This window comes from Eleutherodactylus coqui, chromosome 7, assembly GCF_035609145.1.
Source record: "Eleutherodactylus coqui strain aEleCoq1 chromosome 7, aEleCoq1.hap1, whole genome shotgun sequence".
Taxonomy (NCBI): Eukaryota; Metazoa; Chordata; class Amphibia; order Anura; family Eleutherodactylidae; genus Eleutherodactylus; species Eleutherodactylus coqui.
In genome coordinates, this window is record NC_089843.1 from 199,767,486 (window position 1) to 199,792,096 (window position 24,611).

General features: G+C 47.2%; 1 non-coding gene and 2 pseudogenes across 1 annotated transcript; all 3 read right to left on the reverse strand.

Annotated features, from left to right (window-relative positions):
- Positions 1-2,690: 2,690 nt before the first annotated feature.
- Positions 2,691-2,869, reverse strand: LOC136573915 (U2 spliceosomal RNA; annotated as a pseudogene).
- A 7,892-nt stretch (positions 2,870-10,761) lies between these two features.
- Positions 10,762-10,940, reverse strand: LOC136573916 (U2 spliceosomal RNA; annotated as a pseudogene).
- Positions 10,941-18,833: 7,893 nt separating this feature from the next.
- On the reverse strand, positions 18,834-19,022 carry LOC136573865 (U2 spliceosomal RNA). Its single transcript, XR_010786081.1, has one exon. It is a non-coding gene; the product is annotated as a U2 spliceosomal RNA (small nuclear RNA).
- Positions 19,023-24,611: the final 5,589 nt, after the last annotated feature.

The window sequence follows — 24,611 nt, forward strand, 5'->3', positions numbered from 1 at the left end:
TGGGAAAACCCCAGCACACCCACGGCCCGCAGCCAAGACCAAGCTTTACACTTGGTCTTAGCCAAAAGGCCGAGAAGCGATAACCCGTAACGGGTTTCACCTGTAGCCCGGTCCGCCCAACTCCACTTCCAAGGCTTGAGGCAACACGCTCAGCCAGCACTCTGGGCGCACCCACAATGCACCCAGGCAGCTGGGAGAGCTTGTAAAACTTTCCATAGCCCCGCCCCACGCCTTCTCAACCGCGCCCAGCCTCACACCCTCAGTCCTTCCTCTTGCACCGTGCTCACGCATCCTAGGCTTGCAGAGCCTGCTGCTGCTGCAGGACTCGTCAGCTCCCTACAAAGGATGGTTAAGCCGGCGATGACACTAGAAGCAAGCACTAGTTTGTCTCTGAAGGTGCGTCGGTCGGTCGGTTGGAGGGATCTCTTCGGCCGGCCGCATTTCGAGTGGGGATGGATGGAAACTTTTTACCTAAAATAAGGGAAATTGGCTTCGGCCCCATAGGGCTTTATTGCCTTCCCCTGGGCCAGCATTAGTAGACCCTAGTAAGGAGAATATTAGAGCGGCATGGTCATCCGAAGAACTTAAAAACATACAGCAGGCCTTTTTTGCCCGCCCGCCATACATACATACATACATACATACATACATAACTACAGATTTTATATTTTTTTTACATATATACATTATATATACATACACACACACACACACACACACACACACACACACACACACACACATATACACACACACATACAATCTTAAATCTATCTTTAATCTATATCTACAAAATCTTTAATTTAGAAATAATCCATATCTATATTCTACATAATTAATAAAGATAGATAGATAGATAGACTCACTCACATACATGCATACATACATACATACTGTATGCAATTGAGCCAGGTGTTTGGAAGGCTGACGATGTCACTCCTTTGTGATGTCATCAATTTAGAAGCATTAATACCGGGCTTGGCAGCCATTTCAGTCAGTCTCTGCTGCAGCTGGGAGACGGGAGATGGTCTTTATTTCCACCAAGAAGCTGCAGAACTACCGGTAACTGCATCATTTTTATTTTATTCAATATAGGTTTTATTGGTTTCATGGAGGGGGGGAAACTTTTGCCTTATCTCAAAGCAATGTAAAAATAACTTTGACAATGAAACTTAATAAATCAATTTCGAGTTGAACTATATCATGTTTGTCTGTGATATTTTATAAGGTCTACAAACAGGGGAATGAGGGGAGGGTAAGGGGGGGGGGGGTGGTAAGGGAGGGTAGGTATCTATGACACGGGAGAAAGAGAAAATAAAACAAAAAGGGGGGGGGGGCGGGCTCCGGAATTGTTGTTTCTCTTTACGATTGTGGTTTAAACGTGTTACTCACATGTCCCTGTCTGTAACCACTTGGTAAATAGGGGTGAGCTCCGGGCATCTATCCATATCGCCCAGGTGTGATACAATTTATCATAGCCTGACAGCTCATCTGGAAGCCTCATTCTCTCCATACGCTCTATTTCGTGGATCATTGTTATTTTTAGTGGAGTGCATTTTTTATGCAGCACACAAGGGGGAGACAGCGGCCTACCAAAATCTAGTTGGCTGCTGCTGTGGCTTTCTTTTTTTAAAAAAAAGGTAGGTTCCGTTCTTCCATGGTGAGGAATAGGCAGGGAGGTTCCGTTTTTGCCAGCTGGGGAATGCTTATAGGCAAGGCCTTATCCCTGGTGGTGCGTGTAACGTCAGACCACGTTTTAGACATGCAGCAGCAGCATTCAGTCAGTGGCTGACAAACGAGCTCCATGCAAGTTTACATTAAACAGACACATTTCTTTCTTTACTGTATTGACTGCGGTCTGTAATCGAGCGGTTGAACTGTTTCTGTGTCCATGCATTGAATAAAGCAATACATCCTTGTAAAGTAGACGTCCGTTCGTTGGAGTTCTTTGCTCCCCGAGTGTTGCTCCATCCCTAAACGTTGGCCTGGATCTTCATGGACGAATACTGCCCATCCCACGTGGAGCGTGTATCTCAGCCCGCGTGGAGTGCTGCAGTCCAATGAGGTATTCCGTGCTACATAGCAAGCCTTGGGCCTGTGTGATTGGGGGTCCGCTGCTGTCTGTCCACTCTGAAGCGCGCATCCGGGGCCGGCCGCTTTTCGACTACCAGCGACTGCAGGTCACACACACAGGCTGGTTGGAATGGCCTAGCATTATCCTGATCCGGAGGTGTAACTTGAAGCTGCGGGGCCCCAGTACAAAGTCTGGAACTGGGCCCCCAAACTATAAAGCTTCATTGATAGCATTGGTTTACAATGTGGGGAAGAGAGACTTTATGGGCCCCCTGCACATACACCCATGACCCGAATACGTGGAGCATACAGAGGCAGGCTGCCAGGATACGCTGTGCCTGCCCGATGTTTCCAACTTGGCTATTAGCGCAGCGGTAGGTACGAACTATAGAGTGCAGCTGCCATATGAACTGGTGTGTGTGTGTTGTTTTGCTTCCAGTTGTACCTGTGCTGTGCACACTCTGGCAGACGCAGCTGCTCAGTGGATACAATGTTGCGAGCAGACGGGCTGAGTGTCAATCAAAGTGCTTGGGTGGTAGCAGCAGCCGCCGCCACAGCTGCGCTGCACCTCTTGCTCGTCGGTTTTGTTTTTCTGCTTTTGGAAACTGCTGTAGGAAAGGGGGTGCACCGGTCCTGGAGGTACTGCAATACCAGGTCAATGCGTGGAGTGGACAGAGCAAGCTCTTTTTCCAGCTCCCTGTTCTAAAAATCCATTTAATATATGGTCCCCAGATAGGGGACGTATCAGATATTAAACTGATAAGAACAGATTTTTTTTTTTTTTTTGAAAAACCAGAACGGCTTTATTTACACATCATAAAACAGTTCATCACATCAAATACAACTTAAAAACATGTTAAACTCATGACAAATTAACCAACTGAATCCATTTTTTGACTTTCCACATCCCCTCCGCATCCACCCCTCCTTTGCTTTTGTCCCACAAATAAATAAAATACAATTTCCCCAGCACCATTCGCACGCTGTCCTTAACACTCAGATCCTTCCGCTTAAACACATACACATTCCTCACATCCCACAACACTTCCTTCACACACGCCAAGAAGAGCCACAACAGTCTCTGCTTCACGCAATCACTCACACCTAACCCGAACATAACTAACTCATAATTGATGAAAGTGGCTCCCGTTATCTCCCTGCACAATGTGCCGAGTCTCCGCAGTACATTCTGCGCATAGTCACAGTTCCAGAAAACATGCATTACACTCTCACATCCTCCGCACCCCTCTCTCGGACATCTCTCACTCCTCACCAAGCCTCTCACACTCTGAAACTCTCGTACTGGTAACACACCATGCAGACTCTGCCATACAATCTCACTCTGCCTATTACTCATTCCGTCCATCTGTACCTTCTTCCACACTTTCTCTACATCCGCTCCTCGCACAGAATTAATGTCACACACCACATCCTTACTCTCAATGATCTTCCGCACCATCCGCTTATTCTTCAGCACACTCACCTCGCACTCACTCAACTCAAACTTCACCACAAAATTGACAACCCATTCATACCACTTTGGACTCTCAAACGCCACTGGCTTACGTAGATCATACTCGCACCACTTCATCCGTACATACAATCTCCCTGCCAAATACCTCATCATACACGCCCCTTTTGTATCTTTCTGAAACAATGTTAACAAGAAAAAGATAATGTTGCAACCAAAGTAAACTTCCAGATTGGGAAAACTCACTCCCCCCTTTCTCCAACTCTTCACCACCACGTCTCTCCTCAACCGCTCCATTCTTGACCTCCAAAAAAAGGTAAAGAGGATTCTATTCAGTCTCCTAAGGGTCATGTAGTCTGGCGGGAAAACCATCGCCACATAAAGAAATATTGGTAGAATCACACTTTTGATCACCAGAGTCTTACCTATGAAGGTAAGGTTCCGCAGCCTCCAAAAATTTAAACAACTTTCTGCTTTCTGTTTTGCTTCTCGCCAACTCTCCTTCCCATCTAGACTACTGTCAAAACTAATTCCTAGAATCTTGATAGCCCCATCCACTCTATTTAACCCCACATCCGCACTCAACACAGCCTCACCAAACACCTTACATTCACTCTTGTCCCAATTCACACGGAAAGCAGATGCACCACAGAAAATAGACACCAACAGCTTCACCCTCCTCACCGCACACTCAGACTCACACATCACACACACATCATCCATGTAAGCACTCACCTTCAACTCTCTTCCGTTGCTGCCAGGGATATGGATTCCCCGCACTACCTTGTCTCTCTTGATCATACATAACAAAGGTTCCATGGCGCAAATAAACGCCACAGCCGACAGCGGGCACCCCTGACGCACTCCAGACTTCACATTCACTCTCCTTCCAACCTTCCCATTCACCAACATGCTACTATAGATATTTGCATACAAACTCCTCACTCTGCACACAAACTCGGCCGGAAATCCCATTCGCAACAACACTCGAAACAAAAACCCATGCGACAACCTGTCATACGCCTTCTCAAAATCCACACTCACCACATACACACTCTTCTTTCGCTTCTTGCAGTCCCACAACACATCCCTCATCAGACACAAACTCTCATGCACACGTCTCCCAGGCACCGCACAATACTGGTCCTCACTCACCACACACTCCACCACGTCACGCATACGGTTGGCAATTATCTTAGCATAGATTTTATAGTCACAGTTTAACAATGTGATAGGACGCCAGTTCTTTAAAAGCTTTAGATCACCCTTCTTTGGTATCAACACAACCACACCCTCACGCATACTATCAGCCATCTCTGCATTCATCCACATGTACTTGCACACCTCACTTAAATCCTTGCCCACCACATTCCACAGCATCCGGTAGAACTCCACCGGCAACCCATCCGCACCGGGTGTCTTATTTAAGGCCAAGCTCTGCATTACCTCAAACACCTCATTTGTGGACACCTCCCGCATGATAGATGCCCGCTCCACATCCCCAAGCCTACCCTCTACCTCACTCAGAACCTCGCTCTCCAGACATTCATCCCTCCACCTATCCGCATACAACTCCTCATAGAACCCCGCAATCACCTCATGCACCCCCTCCCCCCTCACCTCACACTCATCCTCATCCACCACACACTCAAAGGTAGGTTTTTTTGCAAAAGTTTTCTTGAAGAAAAAACGTGTACATTTTTCATCATACTCCATTCTTTCAACTTTGGCTCTATATATGATACTTCTCCCTTTCTGTAGCAGGAACTTGTTTATGTCTCTTTTAATTTGTATGATGTCCTGCTGGACCTCCATGCCACTCTCACGGAGCTTTAACAGTAGACTTAATTGGGCGTTAAGCCTGATATACTCTCTTTTTTTCTCACTCGCCCTTTTATACCCCACAGTCTTAAAAAAGGTTTTTGTTTTCTTTTTAACCCAATCCCACCATAACAAAATATTGGGGAACTCCTCCTTTCTCCTGCTCCATTTTTTATACTCACACTCATACTGCGCTCTCACATCCTCGCACTCCAAATGACTCACATTTAACTTCCACACCCCCCTCCCACACACAGCGCTCTCCCTAATAACTAGCTTACATAGCACACCCTCATGGTCAGAAAACAAAACAGGTTTTTGCTTGTAACTAATAGCATTAAAGTCATGTGACACAAAACAAAAATCCAGGCGGGAGTGAACCCCACCCCTGTCCGCGTGGTAGGTCGGCATAAATGGTGTAACCTTACATAAAGTTTGCATATCCTGCAGATGGAAATCAGAAAGAATCTCAACTAAAATTTTCCTGGAAACGTCCAGGGAAGACTTGCTGATGTCGCAGTTCATGTCGCCGACTAATAGGAGAGGCAACCTGCCCTGCATGAAGAACCTCATCTTACCTCAAATAAGTTTTTCCTCTCGTTTTTACAGGTAGGTGCATAAACATTAACTATACGGAACTTTACATTCCTGTACTGTAAGATGGCTGAGATACATCTCCCCACCTCTATCACCTCGTAGCTCAGCAGCCGGATATCCCTGGAATTAATGAGGATTGCCACACCGTCATTTTTATTGGATCCACTCCCAGACCATACAGCTCCTCCGTGGGGCCACTCAGCGGGGCCAACCTCACCACTGATACCGCACTCCTGCAGGCATATCACCGATGCACCTTCCTGCCTGAGCAGGCTCAATATGGCCGCTCTTCTCGCTTTATTCTGAAATACGCGTACGTTCTGGGAGTGGATCACCAAAGACATAGTATTCTGTACATATAAATACTAAACATTAAGTCAAGGCACATGAGTCCTTGTGTCATGGCGTTTAGCATGACCTCACATGGTCGCCACCGTCTGGCGCCAACGACTCAAAAAGGTTGCTGGTTTCCATGTCGTCGCTCCCACTGTCCTCATTTCTTCTTTTCTTTGCAGCTTTTTTACTCGCCACCTCAGTAAAGTCCTCGTCACTGTCACTGATTTCAAACCCACCACCCTCCCTGCGACACAAAAACATCTCTGGTGTGGAGAAACTGTCTATGACTCCAGACGGATGGATGGGACTGTCCACCTCCTCTATAATCTCCTCCAGGTCGCGGATGACCTCCGATACCTGGGCGTCCGCCGCCTTTCTCGTATTCACAACAGCAGTAGCAGCTTTCTGGCTTTCCACTTTCCTCTTGATGTTTTGGCCAGTCACACTCTTTGTAGCAGGCGGTATAGAAACAGCAGCTGCAGCAGGCGGCACGGAAACAGAAGCCGCAGTAGGTGGTATAGAAACAGCAGCCGCAGCAGGAAGTACGGAAACAGCAGCCGCAGCAGGCGGCACGGAGACAGCAGTAGTACTTGTAGTAGGTGGCTTGGGGACAGTAACACGTGCAGCAGATATCACAGAAACCGCATTAGCGTTGGCAGCAGGTGGCTCATAGTTACCAGCAGCATCTCTCACAGCAGGTTGCCTAGCAACGGCAGCCATAACTGAAGCAGCTCTCACAGCAGGTTGCTCATGGTTACCAGCAGCATCTCTCACAGCAGGTTGCTTAGCAACGGCAGCCATAACTGAAGCAGCTCTCACAGCAGGTTGCTCAGGGTTACCAGCAGCAGCTCTCACAGCAGGTTGCCTAGCAACGGCAGCCATAACTGAAGCAGCTCTCACAGCAGGTTGCTTAGCAACGGCAGTCCCACTCAAAGCAGCAGTGTTTTGTTTACTTGCAGCACACTCCGCATAGGTTTTCCTCCGGTTTTCTCTGGGGCGTTCAGTCCCCGGACAGTCTTTACACACATGTTCCTCTGACCCACATAGGTCGCACCGCTTAGGTTTTGAGCAGTTACCCGTGTGGTGTCCCTCGCCTTGACAATTGCGACAGACTTGCCCCTTAGTGCATACATCCTTCATGTGTCCAAACTGGCTGCAGTTCCTGCAGTACAGGGGCTGTCCGGGATAGGTCAGGTATCCTCGGTTCCCCGCAATTGAGAAACTCGCTGGCGGGTGCATCACTCCTCCCAGACTGTTTGGGTCCATTCTGAACCTCACGAAAAACTTGTATTTACAATTAAAGATGTCCAAAATGTTTTTCTGTTTCTCTCCGCCGCGCACATTCTCACAATACCGTCTGAGGAAACTCTCTATCAGCGCCACATCGGTATACGGATTGTATACATGTACCAGGACCGGCTTCTCCTGTATCCCAAACAAGGGGGTTATCCTCACCCCACTCAGGAAATCGCTGTCCTTGTGACCCCGCAGCCATTCATAGACGTTCAGGCAGGCATATTCCTCACAGAAAGTCACGTCATACTGGCCTAGTCTAGCGAAGTCCTGTACGCTGTAGATGTCCGTCTTCAGTACGCCACACTTGTTCATCAGGACGTCCCGCACAACGTACACCATGCTGTTCTTCGCTCTGTCAGTCAGGTCCACATCAAAACGAATGGTATTTCTTACTCCAGCCATCTTGCAAAGTAAATCTGTCGGTCAGGAACCACAGAAAGGATTCTGCTTTCGCAGTAAAGCCTGGGCCGAACCCAGCACACCAACGACCCTCCAACCAGACCAAGCACTACACTTGATCTAGCCAAAAGGCCGAGAAGCGATAACCCGTAACGGGTTTCACCTGTAGCCCGGTCCGCCCAACTCCACTTCCAAGGCTTGAGGCAACACGCTCAGCCAGCACTCTGGGCGCACCCACAATGCACCCAGGCAGCTGGGAGAGCTTGTAAAACTTTCCATAGCCCCGCCCCACGCCTTCTCAACCGCGCCCAGCCTCACACCCTCAGTCCTTCCTCTTGCACCGTGCTCACGCATCCTAGGCTTGCAGAGCCTGCTGCTGCTGCAGGACTCGTCAGCTCCCTACAAAGGATGGTTAAGCCGGCGATGACACTAGAAGCAAGCACTAGTTTGTCTCTGAAGGTGCGTCGGTCGGTCGGTTGGAGGGATCTCTTCGGCCGGCCGCATTTCGAGTGGGGACGGATGGAAACTTTTTACCTAAAATAAGGGAAATTGGCTTCGGCCCCATAGGGCTTTATTGCCTTCCCCTGGGCCAGCATTAGTAGACCCTAGTAAGGAGAATATTAGAGCGGCATGGTCATCCGAAGAACTTAAAAACATACAGCAGGCCTTTTTTGCCCGCCCGCCATACATACATACATACATACATACATATATAACTACAGATTTTATATTTTTTTTACATATATACATTATATATACATACATACACACACACACACACACACACATATACACACATATACACACATATACACACACACATACAATCTTAAATCTATCTTTAATCTATATCTACAAAATCTGTAATTTAGAAATAATCCATATCTATATTCTACATAATTAATAAAGATAGATAGATAGATAGATAGATAGATAGACTCACTCACATACATGCATACATACATACATACTGTATGCAATTGAGCCAGGTGTTTGGAAGGCTGACGATGTCACTCCTTTGTGATGTCATCAATTTAGAAGCATTAATACCGGGCTTGGCAGCCATTTCAGTCAGTCTCTGCTGCAGCTGGGAGACGGGAGATGGTCTTTATTTCCACCAAGAAGCTGCAGAACTACCGGTAACTGCATCATTTTTATTTTATTCAATATAGGTTTTATTGGTTTCATGGAGGGGGGGAAACTTTTGCCTTATCTCAAAGCAATGTAAAAATAACTTTGACAATGAAACTTAATAAATCAATTTCGAGTTGAACTATATCATGTTTGTCTGTGATATTTTATAAGGTCTACAAACAGGGGAATGAGGGGAGGGTAAGGGGGGGGGGGGGTGGTAAGGGAGGGTAGGTATCTATGACACGGGAGAAAGAGAAAATAAAACAAAAAGGGGGGGGGGGCGGGCTCCGGAATTGTTGTTTCTCTTTACGATTGTGGTTTAAACGTGTTACTCACATGTCCCTGTCTGTAACCACTTGGTAAATAGGGGTGAGCTCCGGGCATCTATCCATATCGCCCAGGTGTGATACAATTTATCATAGCCTGACAGCTCATCTGGAAGCCTCATTCTCTCCATACGCTCTATTTCGTGGATCATTGTTATTTTTAGTGGAGTGCATTTTTTATGCAGCACACAAGGGGGAGACAGCGGCCTACCAAAATCTAGTTGGCTGCTGCTGTGGCTTTCTTTTTTTAAAAAAAAGGTAGGTTCCGTTCTTCCATGGTGAGGAATAGGCAGGGAGGTTCCGTTTTTGCCAGCTGGGGAATGCTTATAGGCAAGGCCTTATCCCTGGTGGTGCGTGTAACGTCAGACCACGTTTTAGACATGCAGCAGCAGCATTCAGTCAGTGGCTGACAAACGAGCTCCATGCAAGTTTACATTAAACAGACACATTTCTTTCTTTACTGTATTGACTGCGGTCTGTAATCGAGCGGTTGAACTGTTTCTGTGTCCATGCATTGAATAAAGCAATACATCCTTGTAAAGTAGACGTCCGTTCGTTGGAGTTCTTTGCTCCCCGAGTGTTGCTCCATCCCTAAACGTTGGCCTGGATCTTCATGGACGAATACTGCCCATCCCACGTGGAGCGTGTATCTCAGCCCGCGTGGAGTGCTGCAGTCCAATGAGGTATTCCGTGCTACATAGCAAGCCTTGGGCCTGTGTGATTGGGGGTCCGCTGCTGTCTGTCCACTCTGAAGCGCGCATCCGGGGCCGGCCGCTTTTCGACTACCAGCGACTGCAGGTCACACACACAGGCTGGTTGGAATGGCCTAGCATTATCCTGATCCGGAGGTGTAACTTGAAGCTGCGGGGCCCCAGTACAAAGTCTGGAACTGGGCCCCCAAACTATAAAGCTTCATTGATAGCATTGGTTTACAATGTGGGGAAGAGAGACTTTATGGGCCCCCTGCACATACACCCATGACCCGAATACGTGGAGCATACAGAGGCAGGCTGCCAGGATACGCTGTGCCTGCCCGATGTTTCCAACTTGGCTATTAGCGCAGCGGTAGGTACGAACTATAGAGTGCAGCTGCCATATGAACTGGTGTGTGTGTGTTGTTTTGCTTCCAGTTGTACCTGTGCTGTGCACACTCTGGCAGACGCAGCTGCTCAGTGGATACAATGTTGCGAGCAGACGGGCTGAGTGTCAATCAAAGTGCTTGGGTGGTAGCAGCAGCCGCCGCCACAGCTGCGCTGCACCTCTTGCTCGTCGGTTTTGTTTTTCTGCTTTTGGAAACTGCTGTAGGAAAGGGGGTGCACCGGTCCTGGAGGTACTGCAATACCAGGTCAATGCGTGGAGTGGACAGAGCAAGCTCTTTTTCCAGCTCCCTGTTCTAAAAATCCATTTAATATATGGTCCCCAGATAGGGGACGTATCAGATATTAAACTGATAAGAACAGATTTTTTTTTTTTTTTTGAAAAACCAGAACGGCTTTATTTACACATCATAAAACAGTTCATCACATCAAATACAACTTAAAAACATGTTAAACTCATGACAAATTAACCAACTGAATCCATTTTTTGACTTTCCACATCCCCTCCGCATCCACCCCTCCTTTGCTTTTGTCCCACAAATAAATAAAATACAATTTCCCCAGCACCATTCGCACGCTGTCCTTAACACTCAGATCCTTCCGCTTAAACACATACACATTCCTCACATCCCACAACACTTCCTTCACACACGCCAAGAAGAGCCACAACAGTCTCTGCTTCACGCAATCACTCACACCTAACCCGAACATAACTAACTCATAATTGATGAAAGTGGCTCCCGTTATCTCCCTGCACAATGTGCCGAGTCTCCGCAGTACATTCTGCGCATAGTCACAGTTCCAGAAAACATGCATTACACTCTCACATCCTCCGCACCCCTCTCTCGGACATCTCTCACTCCTCACCAAGCCTCTCACACTCTGAAACTCTCGTACTGGTAACACACCATGCAGACTCTGCCATACAATCTCACTCTGCCTATTACTCATTCCGTCCATCTGTACCTTCTTCCACACTTTCTCTACATCCGCTCCTCGCACAGAATTAATGTCACACACCACATCCTTACTCTCAATGATCTTCCGCACCATCCGCTTATTCTTCAGCACACTCACCTCGCACTCACTCAACTCAAACTTCACCACAAAATTGACAACCCATTCATACCACTTTGGACTCTCAAACGCCACTGGCTTACGTAGATCATACTCGCACCACTTCATCCGTACATACAATCTCCCTGCCAAATACCTCATCATACACGCCCCTTTTGTATCTTTCTGAAACAATGTTAACAAGAAAAAGATAATGTTGCAACCAAAGTAAACTTCCAGATTGGGAAAACTCACTCCCCCCTTTCTCCAACTCTTCACCACCACGTCTCTCCTCAACCGCTCCATTCTTGACCTCCAAAAAAAGGTAAAGAGGATTCTATTCAGTCTCCTAAGGGTCATGTAGTCTGGCGGGAAAACCATCGCCACATAAAGAAATATTGGTAGAATCACACTTTTGATCACCAGAGTCTTACCTATGAAGGTAAGGTTCCGCAGCCTCCAAAAATTTAAACAACTTTCTGCTTTCTGTTTTGCTTCTCGCCAACTCTCCTTCCCATCTAGACTACTGTCAAAACTAATTCCTAGAATCTTGATAGCCCCATCCACTCTATTTAACCCCACATCCGCACTCAACACAGCCTCACCAAACACCTTACATTCACTCTTGTCCCAATTCACACGGAAAGCAGATGCACCACAGAAAATAGACACCAACAGCTTCACCCTCCTCACCGCACACTCAGACTCACACATCACACACACATCATCCATGTAAGCACTCACCTTCAACTCTCTTCCGTTGCTGCCAGGGATATGGATTCCCCGCACTACCTTGTCTCTCTTGATCATACATAACAAAGGTTCCATGGCGCAAATAAACGCCACAGCCGACAGCGGGCACCCCTGACGCACTCCAGACTTCACATTCACTCTCCTTCCAACCTTCCCATTCACCAACATGCTACTATAGATATTTGCATACAAACTCCTCACTCTGCACACAAACTCGGCCGGAAATCCCATTCGCAACAACACTCGAAACAAAAACCCATGCGACAACCTGTCATACGCCTTCTCAAAATCCACACTCACCACATACACACTCTTCTTTCGCTTCTTGCAGTCCCACAACACATCCCTCATCAGACACAAACTCTCATGCACACGTCTCCCAGGCACCGCACAATACTGGTCCTCACTCACCACACACTCCACCACGTCACGCATACGGTTGGCAATTATCTTAGCATAGATTTTATAGTCACAGTTTAACAATGTGATAGGACGCCAGTTCTTTAAAAGCTTTAGATCACCCTTCTTTGGTATCAACACAACCACACCCTCACGCATACTATCAGCCATCTCTGCATTCATCCACATGTACTTGCACACCTCACTTAAATCCTTGCCCACCACATTCCACAGCATCCGGTAGAACTCCACCGGCAACCCATCCGCACCGGGTGTCTTATTTAAGGCCAAGCTCTGCATTACCTCAAACACCTCATTTGTGGACACCTCCCGCATGATAGATGCCCGCTCCACATCCCCAAGCCTACCCTCTACCTCACTCAGAACCTCGCTCTCCAGACATTCATCCCTCCACCTATCCGCATACAACTCCTCATAGAACCCCGCAATCACCTCATGCACCCCCTCCCCCCTCACCTCACACTCATCCTCATCCACCACACACTCAAAGGTAGGTTTTTTTGCAAAAGTTTTCTTGAAGAAAAAACGTGTACATTTTTCATCATACTCCATTCTTTCAACTTTGGCTCTATATATGATACTTCTCCCTTTCTGTAGCAGGAACTTGTTTATGTCTCTTTTAATTTGTATGATGTCCTGCTGGACCTCCATGCCACTCTCACGGAGCTTTAACAGTAGACTTAATTGGGCGTTAAGCCTGATATACTCTCTTTTTTTCTCACTCGCCCTTTTATACCCCACAGTCTTAAAAAAGGTTTTTGTTTTCTTTTTAACCCAATCCCACCATAACAAAATATTGGGGAACTCCTCCTTTCTCCTGCTCCATTTTTTATACTCACACTCATACTGCGCTCTCACATCCTCGCACTCCAAATGACTCACATTTAACTTCCACACCCCCCTCCCACACACAGCGCTCTCCCTAATAACTAGCTTACATAGCACACCCTCATGGTCAGAAAACAAAACAGGTTTTTGCTTGTAACTAATAGCATTAAAGTCATGTGACACAAAACAAAAATCCAGGCGGGAGTGAACCCCACCCCTGTCCGCGTGGTAGGTCGGCATAAATGGTGTAACCTTACATAAAGTTTGCATATCCTGCAGATGGAAATCAGAAAGAATCTCAACTAAAATTTTCCTGGAAACGTCCAGGGAAGACTTGCTGATGTCGCAGTTCATGTCGCCGACTAATAGGAGAGGCAACCTGCCCTGCATGAAGAACCTCATCTTACCTCAAATAAGTTTTTCCTCTCGTTTTTACAGGTAGGTGCATAAACATTAACTATACGGAACTTTACATTCCTGTACTGTAAGATGGCTGAGATACATCTCCCCACCTCTATCACCTCGTAGCTCAGCAGCCGGATATCCCTGGAATTAATGAGGATTGCCACACCGTCATTTTTATTGGATCCACTCCCAGACCATACAGCTCCTCCGTGGGGCCACTCAGCGGGGCCAACCTCACCACTGATACCGCACTCCTGCAGGCATATCACCGATGCACCTTCCTGCCTGAGCAGGCTCAATATGGCCGCTCTTCTCGCTTTATTCTGAAATACGCGTACGTTCTGGGAGTGGATCACCAAAGACATAGTATTCTGTACATATAAATACTAAACATTAAGTCAAGGCACATGAGTCCTTGTGTCATGGCGTTTAGCATGACCTCACATGGTCGCCACCGTCTGGCGCCAACGACTCAAAAAGGTTGCTGGTTTCCATGTCGTCGCTCCCACTGTCCTCATTTCTTCTTTTCTTTGCAGCTTTTTTACTCGCCACCTCAGTAAAGTCCTCGTCACTGTCACTGATTTCAAACCCACCACCCTCCCTGCGACACAAAAACATCTCTGGTGTGGAGAAACTGTCTATGACTCCAGACGGATGGATGGGACTGTCCACCTCCTCTATAATCTCCTCCAGGTCGCGGATGACCTCCGATACCTGGGCGTCCGCCGCCTTTCTCGTATTCACAACAGCAGTAGCAGCTTTCTGGCTTTCCACTTTCCTCTTGATGTTTTGGCCAGTCACACTCTTTGTAGCAGGCGGTATAGAAACAGCAGCTGCAGCAGGCGGCACGGAAACAGAAGCCGCAGTAGGTGGTATAGAAACAGCAGCCGCAGCAGGAAGTACGGAAACAGCAGCCGCAGCAGGCGGCACGGAGACAGCAGTAGTACTTGTAGTAGGTGGCTTGGGGACAGTAACACGTGCAGCAGATATCACAGAAACCGCATTAGCGTTGGCAGCAGGTGGCTCATAGTTACCAGCAGCATCTCTCACAGCAGGTTGCCTAGCAACGGCAGCCATAACTGAAGCAGCTCTCACAGCAGGTTGCTCATGGTTACCAGCAGCATCTCTCACAGCAGGTTGCTTAGCAACGGCAGCCATAACTGAAGCAGCTCTCACAGCAGGTTGCTCAGGGTTACCAGCAGCAGCTCTCACAGCAGGTTGCCTAGCAACGGCAGCCATAACTGAAGCAGCTCTCACAGCAGGTTGCTTAGCAACGGCAGTCCCACTCAAAGCAGCAGTGTTTTGTTTACTTGCAGCACACTCCGCATAGGTTTTCCTCCGGTTTTCTCTGGGGCGTTCAGTCCCCGGACAGTCTTTACACACATGTTCCTCTGACCCACATAGGTCGCACCGCTTAGGTTTTGAGCAGTTACCCGTGTGGTGTCCCTCGCCTTGACAATTGCGACAGACTTGCCCCTTAGTGCATACATCCTTCATGTGTCCAAACTGGCTGCAGTTCCTGCAGTACAGGGGCTGTCCGGGATAGGTCAGGTATCCTCGGTTCCCCGCAATTGAGAAACTCGCTGGCGGGTGCATCACTCCTCCCAGACTGTTTGGGTCCATTCTGAACCTCACGAAAAACTTGTATTTACAATTAAAGATGTCCAAAATGTTTTTCTGTTTCTCTCCGCCGCGCACATTCTCACAATACCGTCTGAGGAAACTCTCTATCAGCGCCACATCGGTATACGGATTGTATACATGTACCAGGACCGGCTTCTCCTGTATCCCAAACAAGGGGGTTATCCTCACCCCACTCAGGAAATCGCTGTCCTTGTGACCCCGCAGCCATTCATAGACGTTCAGGCAGGCATATTCCTCACAGAAAGTCACGTCATACTGGCCTAGTCTAGCGAAGTCCTGTACGCTGTAGATGTCCGTCTTCAGTACGCCACACTTGTTCATCAGGACGTCCCGCACAACGTACACCATGCTGTTCTTCGCTCTGTCAGTCAGGTCCACATCAAAACGAATGGTATTTCTTACTCCAGCCATCTTGCAAAGTAAATCTGTCGGTCAGGAACCACAGAAAGGATTCTGCTTTCGCAGTAAAGCCTGGGCCGAACCCAGCACACCAACGACCCTCCAACCAGACCAAGCACTACACTTGATCTAGCCAAAAGGCCGAGAAGCGATAACCCGTAACGGGTTTCACCTGTAGCCCGGTCCGCCCAACTCCACTTCCAAGGCTTGAGGCAACACGCTCAGCCAGCACTCTGGGCGCACCCACAATGCACCCAGGCAGCTGGGAGAGCTTGTAAAACTTTCCATAGCCCCGCCCCACGCCTTCTCAACCGCGCCCAGCCTCACACCCTCAGTCCTTCCTCTTGCACCGTGCTCACGCATCCTAGGCTTGCAGAGCCTGCTGCTGCTGCAGGACTCGTCAGCTCCCTACAAAGGATGGTTAAGCCGGCGATGACACTAGAAGCAAGCACTAGTTTGTCTCTGAAGGTGCGTCGGTCGGTCGGTTGGAGGGATCTCTTCGGCCGGCCGCATTTCGAGTGGGGACGGATGGAAACTTTTTACCTAAAATAAGGGAAATTGGCTTCGGCCCCATAGGGCTTTATTGCCTTCCCCTGGGCCAGCATTAGTAGACCCTAGTAAGGAGAATATTAGAGCGGCATGGTCATCCGAAGAACTTAAAAACATACAGCAGGCCTTTTTTGCCCGCCCGCCATACATACATACATACATACATACATATATAACTACAGATTTTATATTTTTTTTACATATATACATTATATATACATACATACACACACACACACACACACACATATACACACATATACACACATATACACACACACATACAATCTTAAATCTATCTTTAATCTATATCTACAAAATCTGTAATTTAGAAATAATCCATATCTATATTCTACATAATTAATAAAGATAGATAGATAGATAGATAGATAGATAGACTCACTCACATACATGCATACATACATACATACTGTATGCAATTGAGCCAGGTGTTTGGAAGGCTGACGATGTCACTCCTTTGTGATGTCATCAATTTAGAAGCATTAATACCGGGCTTGGCAGCCATTTCAGTCAGTCTCTGCTGCAGCTGGGAGACGGGAGATGGTCTTTATTTCCACCAAGAAGCTGCAGAACTACCGGTAACTGCATCATTTTTATTTTATTCAATATAGGTTTTATTGGTTTCATGGAGGGGGGGAAACTTTTGCCTTATCTCAAAGCAATGTAAAATTAACTTTGACAATGAAACTTAATAAATCAATTTCGAGTTGAACTATATCATGTTTGTCTGTGATATTTTATAAGGTCTACAAACAGGGGAATGAGGGGAGGGTAAGGGGGGGGTGGTGGTAAGGGAGGGTAGGTATCTATGACACGGGAGAAAGAGAAAATAAAACAAAAAGGGGGGGGGGCGGGCTCCGGAATTGTTGTTTCTATTTACGATTGTGGTTTAAACGTGTTACTCACATGTCCCTGTCTGTAACCACTTGGTAAATAGGGGTGAGCTCCGGGCATCTATCCATATCGCCCAGGTGTGATACAATTTATCATAGCCTGACGGCTCATCTGGAAGCCTCATTCTCTCCATACGCTCTATTTCGTGGATCATTGTTATTTTTAGTGGAGTGCATTTTTTATGCAGCACACAAGGGGGAGACAGCGGCCTAGCAAAATCTAGTTGGCTGCTGCTGTGGCTTTCTTTTTTTTAAAAAAAGGTAGGTTCCGTTCTTCCATGGTGAGGAATAGGCAGGGAGGTTCCGTTTTTGCCAGCTGGGGAATGCTTATAGGCAAGGCCTTATCCCTGGTGGTGCATGTAACGTCAGACCACGTTTTAGACATGCAGCAGCAGCATTCAGTCAGTGGCTGACAAACGAGCTCCATGCAAGTTTACATTAAACAGACACATTTCTTTCTTTACTGTATTGACTGCGGTCTGTAATCGAGCGGTTGAACTGTTTCTGTGTCCATGCATTGAATAAAGCAATACATCCTTGTAAAGTAGACGTCCGTTCGTTGGAGTTCTTTGCTCCCCGAGTGTTGCTCCATCTCTAAACGTTGGCCTGGATCTTCATGGACGAATACTGCCCATCCCACGTGGAGCGTGTATCTCAGCCCGCGTGGAGTGCTGCAGTCCAATGAGGTATTCCGTGCTACATAGCAAGCCTTGGGCCTGTGTGATTGGGGGTCCGCTGCTGTCTGTCCACTCTGAAGCGCGCATCCGGGGCCGGCCGCTTTTCGACTACCAGCGACTGCAGGTCACACACACAGGCTGGTTGGAATGGCCTAGCATTATCCTGATCCGGAGGTGTAACTTGAAGCTGCGGGGCCCCAGTACAAAGTCTGGAACTGGGCCCCCAAACTATAAAGCTTCATTGATAGCATTGGTTTACAATGTGGGGAAGAGAGACTTTATGGGCCCCCTGCACATACACCCATGACCCGAATACGTGGAGCATACAGAGGCAGGCTGCCAGGATACGCTGTGCCTGCCCGATGTTTCCAACTTGGCTATTAGCGCAGCGGTAGGTACGAACTATAGAGTGCGGCTGCCATATGAACTGGTGTGTGTGTGTGTGTTGTTTTGCTTCCAGTTGTACCTGTGCTGTGCACACTCTGGCAGACGCAGCTGCTCAGTGGATACAATGTTGCGAGCAGACGGGCTGAGTGTCAATCAAAGTGCTTGGGTGGTAGCAGCAGCCGCCGCCACAGCTGCGCTGCACCTCTTGCTCGTCGGTTTTTTTTTTCTGCTTTTGGAAACTGCTGTAGGAAAGGGGGTGCACCGGTCCTGGAGGTACTGCAATACCAGGTCAATGCGTGGAGTGGACAGAGCAAGCTCTTTTTCCAGCTCCCTGTTCTAAAAATCCATTTAATATATGGTCCCCAGATAGGGGACGTATCAGATATTAAACTGATAAGAACAGATTTTTTTTTTTTAAGTTGACAAACCCCGAGGGGTATTTTTATTTTAACAACATATTTTTGGACATATTAAAATGCTCATATAGTACATTAAAAACACATTGTATAACATATTAAAACATACCATATAAAACATTCCAAAAATTGTCTACCTATATTACATGTTGTTAAAATTCACATTAAAAACCACATAAAAGGGCGCTTGGTGGCACTATATGATGGAGCTCCATTCCCCGATCAGCCATTTTCTCGATAAAATAGGAAAGTTTTTCCTGTCCACAATATAATATTCGTACAAATCATTAAGAGCAATGGATAAAATATCTTTAACCGATAAAACCTCGTGCTTAAATATTTCTGGACTTCCACAGAGCTGCCTTCACTGAGTTGACCATCTTCCATGCCATAATTTTCTGAGTCCGTGTGGGGCATTCCAGACATCCATATAATACTCCTTCCAGTGTTAGTTTCTTTAGTCCTGTTATTCTTTTAAGCAAGGGTAAAAACTTAGTCCATATCCTTTTGGTTAAAAAGCAAGTCCATATCAGATGCTGTGTTGTTTCCTCTTCTCCACATCCGGGTCTTGGGCATGCGGCGGTGTTGGTCAGTCCTCTACGATGCTGGAATGCCCGGCATGGAAGACAGTCGTGTATGCAGCTCCAGGCCAGATCCTTCTGTGGGTTAAAAATATGATTATTGACCATTCTCCACGTCTCTTTTGTTTTGCGCTCATTAAAATTACTAACTTGAACATAAAAACCACTTTCCTTAAAACTCTTTATCATTAATTTAGAATTTATTAAAACCTGTGCACTTTTTCCAGTAAAATCGTATAAAACCACAATTTTCTCTAAAATCGTATAGTCTTTGGACAGATTAAAAGAATAAGGGGAGTTTAAAACCGTTTTGAACCATCCGTTCCGCCTCATAAAATAACCTGTGTTGTAGCGTAAAAAATAAGACCATGCGTGGTTTTTAAAAAGTGCGCCTAGGCACATGCTAAAATACTTTATGTATAAAAAGGCTTTCAGATCGGGGAAGTCTTTACCACCCATTATTTTTGGCTTCATCACTATTTCTCTTTCTAGTTTTTCCATTTTGGAGCTCCAGAAGAAGGTAAAAACAGCTTTTACAATTTTGTTAAAAACTCTACCAGGAGGGGGGAACACTAGGCTTAAATACAATAAAATCGGTAAAATCACCATTTTTATGATTAAAACCCTCCCCTCCATGGTCAACCTTCTCATATTCCACATACATATTTTCTTGTTTATTTTTTGTGCCACCAAGTCCCAGCTGTTAAGACCTCTGTTATCCTCGTTGAAGGAGACACCTAAAATTTGCACAGATTCAGACACAGGAATGGGGACATCTGACAATGGCAGGTCCCCGATATTTAAAATACTGCTTTTATTAAAATTTACCTTAAAACCCGAGGCGCAGCAATAAAACTCAATTTGCCTTGATGCTCTCTGGATTGACAGGGTGTCCCTTCCAAGAATTGCCACATCGTCCATGTACCCCACTACTTTGGCCTCGATTCCCCCCCCCCCCGCCGGGCAGGGGGATCCCACGGATCAGCTTGTCCCGACGTATAGTGCATATAAGAGGCTCTAGTGCGCAGATAAAAAGTAGTGGGGACAAGGGACACCCCTGCTTCACCCCGGAATTTAAAAGCACTTCCTGTGTCTTAAAACCATTTACTAAAATTTTGCTTGTGCAATTATCGTAAAACGCTTTTAAAGACAATAAAAAACCTTCCGGTATACCCATTCTCTCTAAAACCTTAAAAAGATAAAAATGTGACACGCGGTCAAAGGCTTTCTCGAAGTCGATAGTTAGAATAGCCATTTGACCTTGTCTTGATTTTGTGTCACTAATAACATCTTTAATCAGGTTAAGATTCTCCCATATGCTCCTCCCGGGCACCCCACAGACCTGGTTGGGGTGTACAATTTTACTTGCTACGGTCTTGAGTCTGTTTGCGCATATTTTGGCCATTATTTTGTAGTCACTGTTCAGAAGGGTGATCGGTCTCCAGTTCTTGATGTCGGTCTTGTCTCCTTTCTTGTATAAAAGAGACACGTCACCCTTCTTCCAGGACCCCGGGAGGGCTTTAGACATAAAAACCTCAGTAAAAAGGGAGAAAAGGTCATCCTTAAAAATACCAAAAAAGGTGACATAAAACTCTATGGGTATACCATCGGGCCCAGGCACCTTACCTGGTTTAAAACTTTTAATAGTCTCTAAAATCTCCTGTTCTGTGATGTCCCTTAGTAAAATCTCACAAGAACCAGGATCTAAAACGTCAGTGATCTCCTTCAACGAGTCATTCATAAAATCAATGTCAACAGGTTTAGTATTAAAAAGATCCGCATAAAAATCATACACTTTCTTTAAAATACCCTGTATGTCCTTGGTGCCACCGAGATCATCGAGGACTGTCCGCTTGTCTCTTATCTTCTTGAAGAAGTACCTGGAGCAGGTTTCATTTTCTTCCAGATGTTTCACTTTTGATCGAAATATAATTTCTTTTCCTCTCTGCTCCAGGCACCGGGCGATCTCTTTCTTCACCTCGATGATCTCGTGGTCCACCTCTATGTCATGTTGCCGGAACTTATACAGGGTCTGCAGACGAGTGTTCAAATTTGCATAAAATGTCCGTTTTTCTTTAGCTTTGGTGATCCCAACCTTGATAAAAAATGATTTAATTTTTAGCTACATCTTCTCTCACCATTGGCTGGTGGGAGTGTTGGGATCTTTCACTCGTCTGCAGTTTCTATAAAAAGTGATAAAATCGGATAAAACCTGCGGATCTTCTAAAAGGGACACGTTAAACTTCCAGGCATTCTTACCGGATTTTCTCTTTAAAACTGAATCAACTTTAAAATATAAAAGCTTGTGATCCGAGAAAACGTTGGTAAAAAGGTCACATCTAAAAGGCAGTATTTGATAAGAACAGAACATAAAATCAATCCTGGAGCTGCAGATCTTGTTGCTCCAGGTGACGCCGGCTTCCTCTGTGGCATTGGGATTACATTTTTTAAAAGCGTCAGTAAGTTTCTGGTCTAAAATCACGTTATTTAGCATAGCAGAGGTCTTGTCGTAGTTTCTACTTACTGAGCTGGAAAGCCGGCGTTCCCCCTTTAAAATGCAATTAAAATCCCCTGCTAAAATAAGAGGATCAGAATCACTAATAAAAAGGGGTAAGATCTCTAACATTTCTGCACGTTCGTTCTTATCTGCTGATCCGTAAAAGTTTAAAAACTGCCACTTTACTCCGTTAATAAAAGCTTTGACCAATAAAATTCTGCCTGGTAAAATTTTGTTAATAGTATCAATTAAAACGTTTCCTTTAAAAAGAATGGCGACCCCCGCCGATCTGGTCTCGTTAGAGCCGGACCAGACCGACGGTCCATGTACCCAGTCATCTTGGTATTTTTTATATTGGGCTCTATGCGGGATCCCGCACTCCTGCAGGAAGAAGACGGAGGCAGCGAATATAGTCAGATAGCTGAAGAGGGCGACCCTCCTCACGTGGTTCTCGATGCTCCTGACATTAAAAGTGAGTCCCGATAGAGCAGCCATTGGAGACTAGGAATATGTGTGGGTCTTCTTCTTAGAAGTCTCCGGGCAAGCCAAAGACCTCGCTGGCACTCTCACACCCCCCCGCGTCCGAATCTATCGTGAACGGGGACGCTGGAGAGGAACCTACCTCACTTAGTGGACCCCCAACGGTGCCCGAGAGAGGGATCTGTGTGAGGTCCCATATTGATTCGAATGCTTCCGGATTTCCCAAGGGGGCTAGCAGGCCAGCTCCCGTGTCCATCTCGTTCCCCTCTGCAGGGGTGGGTACTTGGCTCGTTCTTGACTCTGTAGTCTCGGAGGTGGCTCCCTGCGCCCCCTCCTGGCTGGGAGGGGGAGGGGCCTTCCGGGATGGCTCAGCAGGGGGTACTTCCTCCGGGCTCGCCATCCCTGTTGGGATTTCCGGCGTTCCCCCCTGCACCACCTCCGAATATAGCCTTCCGCCCGAGCCTTTCCTCCTTTTTGTTGTAGCTGCCGCCGTGCCCCCCGGGTCCTCCGCCTCGGGCACCGCTTGAGCGGGCATCGTGGGAGGGCCTGGACCGGCTTTCTCGGCTCTGCTACCTCCACCGGTTTCCCAGGAGGGAGAGCCTGTCCGCCGGTCACTCACCCTCCTCTTGATGCTCCGCTGTTCCATACCTGCCTTCTGAGGGGGTCCACCCGAAACCTCCATCTCTTCAGGTTCCTCTCCCTGGGGGGGCGCTTTTTGGTTCTCTGGCTGCCCTGGCTGCTCCTTCGGTCCGGGTCGCCCTTGCTGCTCCGCCTTCTGCGCTCTGTGGGGACAAGACGTGTAGAGGTGACCAACACCGCCGCAAAAATAGCACCCTTTTCCTTTCTTGCATTGACTTGTCTCATGGTCTGTGCCCCCACATTTTTTACATGTACTTGCGCAAGACTCTTTTTGGTGACCGTATTTCATACAAATCCTGCAGAAGTCAGGCATTCCCGCAAAGTATAGGTCGCCATTTACTTTTCCTAATTTAAAACGCGCGGGCGGTAAGATCACTCCCCCGGGCCCGCTGGGGTCACTTACACACGTGGCTTGGAAACGCCATTTTGAGGTCCAAATACCAAACTCGTTCATAATCTTTCCAATACATCTGACAGATTTGAAATAACGTAGCAGAAAGTCCTCAACCTCTTTCACATCAATGTAGGGAGAATACATCTTAATCACCACGAGTTTAGTGATGTCAAGGACGTGCTCGACTAGCAAGACACCCTCAAGCCTCGGATCTTTTTTCTCCGGGATCGCTGCCACCAAATCACGAAAAATGCCGTTTTCAGTAAAAGTCACGTCATAGATCCGACGCTTGGGGTAATCTTGTATTGCTAGTATTTCGCGTTTCTGCACGTTAAATGCCCCTTTAAGCACGTCCTCGACCACATACTTCAAGCCACGTGTGTCCGCACTATCCAAGAAAGAGACACGTATCGTGTTCTTAATCCGCGCATAAGCCGGTATATCGTGTGGGCCCTCGCCCATTTTTTGAAAGATGGTAAAATCACAAAGCCGCTTTGTGATATATAATAAATAAGCGCCCTCTCCTGGCCCGGAGACCAGAAGAGGCAGGGGGATCGCAACCCGTTTACCCTGGGACTAATCCCTCTCCCCGATAGCAGCAGGCGGGTGAAGCCCACCGGAGTGGGCGATCCCGCCAGGCAGAGGAGAGGGGTACCCGAGTTACCTTCTGACTAAGACCGCCTGTACCAGGTACACTTGATCTTAGCCAAAAGGCCGAGAAGCGATAACCCGAAATGGGTTTCACCTGCAGCCCGGCCCGCCCAACTCCACTTCCAAGGCTTGAGGCAACACGCTCAGCCGGCACTCTGGGCGTACCCACAATGCACCCAGGGAGATGGAAGAGTTTTGCATAGCCCCGCCCCACGCCTTCTCAACCGCGCCCTCCCCCCCCCCCCCTCAGTCCTTCCTCTTGCACCGTGCTCACGCATCCTAGGCTTGCAGAGCCTGCTGCTGCTGCTGCAGGACTCGTCACCTCCCTACCCAGGATGGTTAAGCCGGCGATGACACTAGAAGCAAGCACT